The 4,695-nt window shown below is 42.2% G+C and overlaps 1 long non-coding RNA gene across 1 annotated transcript; it reads right to left on the bottom strand.

The window, feature by feature from the left end:
* Positions 1-414: 414 nt before the first annotated feature.
* Positions 415-1,339, bottom strand: LOC131983815 (uncharacterized). Its single transcript, XR_009395496.1, has 3 exons — positions 1,224-1,339; positions 928-1,023; positions 415-460 (listed from the first exon to the last, which is right to left on the bottom strand). It is a non-coding gene; the product is annotated as an uncharacterized LOC131983815 (long non-coding RNA).
* Positions 1,340-4,695: the final 3,356 nt, after the last annotated feature.

The raw sequence follows: 4,695 nt of genomic DNA, 5'->3' as shown, positions 1-4,695 counted from the left end.
CGCAAAAGTGCTTTCAACATTTTAACAGACATGTCTATCAAAATCAGACATGTTAACAGTAGAACAACATGGCTGTAATAATGTTGCTGATCTGAACCACATTTATGCATGGTTAATGAGTGCAGGCATGCATTTCTCAGCTTCTTTACTCCTTTAACAACTCATTTTTCAGGGAGAGTAGGCATGGTTTCAGTGCTTTGTTATCATCCAGACACAGCAGGACTTTCTGGATGAATGTGAATGTGTGAGTGAGTTTCTTTGGATAATCTAAGTGTAATGCATAGCTTAAACCAAGCAGCACCACAAATGCATCAGCCAACCTGGAAAGCTCGCTTATAACAACTTCATCCTCTATCACGATGGATATGTTCTCCGGGCTGAAGCTGCTGGAACCAGTGGAGTCAGGGGCCACAGAGAGAAACGCCAGTGGTGTGTCAGTGGTCTCCATCTCATCTTCACCCTGCAAAACACAAGAAAATCAATTATAACCAATCCAGAAGGATGTCACACAATTCTTGTTTGTAGAGCCAAAAAAAACAGTATGCATAGTCCCCCTCTCCTCCTCCTCATCTCCTCTCCTCCTTCTTCCTCCTCCTCTCCTCCTTCTTCCTCTCCTCCCTCCTCTTCCCCCTCTCCTCTGCTCCTTCTTCCTCCCCCTCTCCTCTCCTCTCCTTTCCTCTCCTCTCCTGTCATTGTTTCCTCTCCTCTCCTCTCCTCTCCTTTCCTGTCATTGTTTTCCCTCCTCTCCTCTCCTCCTCTCCTCTCATTCTTCTTCCTCCCCTCCTCTCCTGTCCTTCTTCTTCCTCCTCCTCATCCTCCTCCTCTCCTCAAATCTCCTGTCCAAGCACAGAGAGATCAGTCACTGTGTGTGTGTGTGTGTGTGAGAGAGAGAGTGAAGCATAGCTCTGGCTGCAGAGACATACCTACATTACAGGTTTTGTAGAATTCAGTGTCATCCTCCTGGAGATACACTGGAAGTCCACGAAGAGCCAGAGTGCGTCGCATGTTGATGTCATGTTCTTCCTAGATTGAGAAACAAGAAAAAATGCCAGCATGCCCAGTCCGTGTCACTAGTATAACAATGTAATGCTTCAGCTACGTTAAAAACAGTAATCTATCTATGATTCAGCAGGATGACTGACTACTATCAAGGCATCTGTAATCTGTAATGACAACACATATGATCAGCATTGTCCCCATGAAAAAGTCAAACATAAACTTACCTCCAAGTCATAAATTCTCAGCATCTCTCGCAGTGCCTCTGCTCCCTTTCCAGTCCTTGAGGACTTCTGTCGATACAGTGCAACTAGTTTTGGTGTGTAGCGGTCAAGTTCACAGTAGAACTGGTTGCGTAGATTCACATTTGTAATGCGATGAAACTCTGCAAACACCTGTACACATATAAATATTTAGGTGTAAAAACAATGTGGAGTTGTCAGATATTTTCTACATGAAATGTTAAATATCAATTACTTTTATTAACTATTACTAATCAAAACATACTATAGATTTACCTGTGACTGCATTCGCAAGGCCGGCCAGTTCTCCAGGAATTCCCGCACCCCTGGACTTCCTTGAACAATGTGTTGCCGGCGAAGGGCAAAGGTTGTGTGCATGAGTTTTTCTATCAGTATCTGGTCTCTCTCAGTCTTTTCAGTCTCTTGTGTGATTTGTACTCTCATTTCCTCCAAGGTTGCCTCATTCTCTCCCCTGGGGAAGTTGGGCAGGAAATTCACCTCTGCTCTTTTTGCTCTTTTGATGTTGGAATGAGGATGGTCGTTTTCAGGGTTGGTTCGGCTCCTCTTGCCTGCATTGATGGAGACCTCCGCACAACCAGATCTGGCCAACTTTGTGCGAAAATTCCCCATCTTGAACTTCAAGGCCACCTTCCATTCATACCATCCATTCTTACTCCCATGTTCTTTGAGGCATGGATGAGCTGCTACTAGAGCTTCAGCAGCCATAGCCACTTCCTTGTCATGTGGATATGGCTTGAAATTGTACATCACTTCAGCCATGTTTTCCAGGATATTGTGTTTTTGAGCTCTTGTTAATTTCAGTGTCTTCCCAGAACTTTCAAAGGCAGCATTTCCCTGCGCACATACATGCTCAACTTCATAAGAAAAAGTTGGCACAGGGAAACAATCTGGCCAATTTTTCTGACGCTGTCTTAAAGGGACATGCGGTAGTATGTCTGTGTCTGAGCTTCCAGTGGAGGATACATCACTTTCCGATCTCACCACTTTCAGTGTTCCTTTTTCAGGGAGCTCCTGAATATCCATAAGAACACTGAGCTGTCCATCGAAGTCAGGGTCTTCATATTGAAGGGTAAACTCACAGTCCAGCCTTGGCTTAAACTTCTCTTGCATTATATTCTTGAGCTCTTCTACTGACTGTGGACGCTCGGTTAGAATGAGCTTCATGGCAAGATCTGTTGCAACACAAACACGGAGCACAAATTTCTGCGGAGCAGCCATATCTTGATGTGTTGATGTGCTGTAACAACAACATCAAAAAACAGTTAGTAAATAGAGTTAGTTTCATTGTGATTAAGAACCATCTTTGAACAAAGTTATTAGCCATCTACCTTAAATGAGCCAAATCATGGTGAATGTCATAACCAAATGGTGTTTTAAAATGAACAAATACTCACCAATATAATCACCAATGTTGCTCAAAATGACAAACTTCACTTCCAACCGCTCTATGGTGCTATAACATAACAGAGAGCACAAACAGTTTAATGTCACTTAAGATGCAAAATGCATATGATTATGTATAGTGTACTGTATTACGTCGTCAATCCCTTATTGGCGAGGGCGACTCCGTTAGACAACCCTTCTGAACATATTATGTTTTTGTTTTTTTCTCCAATGTCTAATAAAAAAAATAAATAAGAAAAACTTTCACATATGTAGTAACTGCTTTTATTAAAAAATTTCACCGATATTTGAAACACGTCGTCCTCTGCATATTTATCAAGGCAAAGAACGGCTGTTTCCACTACGTTACCCTTAACGTTAACGTTACGTTGTTGACAGTAACGAAGTAACGTTAGCGACCTGGGCCTAGAAACAACATTGACAATAAAGTAATACGCTTTCGTTTCAACCAGTTGAAAATATGTCGAATATCGTAGCATGTAACCTACACACATTCACAGCGTCTAACAAAAGATAGCCTAAGTTAACTGTATTGAACTTTTGAAACGTAAAGTTACGTTACTCACCGGCTTCACGCGCGAAACTTTCAAATTCTGGAGCCGGGGTCCCCCGGAACACAAAACACAGATAAAAGACAATTTTGCAACAGCACGGCGAAAAAATGACCGTCGTTGTGTGGGTTTTTTGACGAATATGACTCTATTTCCACTTTTCTTCGCTCCCGTCTCATCTCCCGCTAGCGTCCAGCCATCTTGAATTTTCTGGACGTCAGACGTCACGTCCCCTCACGCACGCCTGTTAACTTAGACGTTTCAAGTTGAGTGACAGTGTTCACTTACACATACTAAGCGCTTTGAACTCAAAACGCTATTATTCGTTAGGAATACTTAATGTTTCAGAGTCGGGTGAACTAATTAACTCACTTTGGTTTAGTTGACGGCAATAGTTATGAGTTTGTAGTACTGTTCGGGTTTACAGTGTACTTTATAACACTGTGGCACTTTTATTTGCTTATTTGTTTACATACCTGCAGGGTATTTTAAGTGAATGTGTGTTAAATGATAAAATAAAAAAGGCACATCCTGGATCTGTTTCTTCGCTCTTCTTCATTTTTTAAATGTATTATAGAAGTATCGGATCGGGACTCGGTATCGGCAGATACTCAAAATCAAATGACTCGGACTCGGACTCGGGGGCAAAAAAACCTTATCGGGACATCCCTACCTTTTGGTGATTACTTAGGGCCTGGTGTTCATAAGCCTGAGGTGTTCACAGGCTGAGCTGAGGTCTGACATCGCTACGCTTGACTTAACAGCTCCGTATGTTTGTGTATGTCTTTTTTTTATGTGCTTGCTGATATTCTGTGGCTATAATAAAGTGACTGTGCTGGCATTGACAGAGTGTGACTGCAGTTATTTGGCCTCCAAATCTGATGGATCACTGCAGAACAATAATGTCACTGAAGCCTGGGGTGAACAGGTCTCCAGCCACACGCACAGACGCCCACATGCAGCATGCTGAATCACACTGTAGTCCCCTTTGCTTCCATTCATTCCTTTAGTGATCCTCCTTCTTTCTCACATCCACCAGGGAGTTCACCAAATGTTATTTCAGAAAAGTAGGAGGACGAGGGGTTCACAGGGGCCAATGCTTTTATTCTCTCAAACTGTAACTGCAGGCATCTGGAGGTTTGTCATAGGAAAAAGTACCTTATTAAATAAATAATTCCTCACTATCAGAGCAACCTGGAAAAAACCCTAATGCTTACAGACATGCTGGGACTGTCAGAAAATGATGCCTGGACATACAGTATGCACAGTGCATGTGAAATTACACGATAGGACAATTCTTACTTCTCTGTCACTCAAACACAGGCTCAGACCACAGTCTATGGCTCAGAAACATCATTCTAGCCGGCTGAATAATAAAACAATTACGGTACAAAATGATTATAGTGATCATGCCTGTCCAGGTCAAATTGATCACTATAAGTGGATGATTTTTTTAACTGAATTTTTCTTTCTTTATTTGT

The sequence above is a fragment of the Centropristis striata genome, chromosome 13, assembly GCF_030273125.1.
Source record: "Centropristis striata isolate RG_2023a ecotype Rhode Island chromosome 13, C.striata_1.0, whole genome shotgun sequence".
Lineage (NCBI taxonomy): Eukaryota > Metazoa > Chordata > Actinopteri > Perciformes > Serranidae > Centropristis > Centropristis striata.
This window is presented reverse-complemented; position numbering and strand designations above follow the sequence as displayed.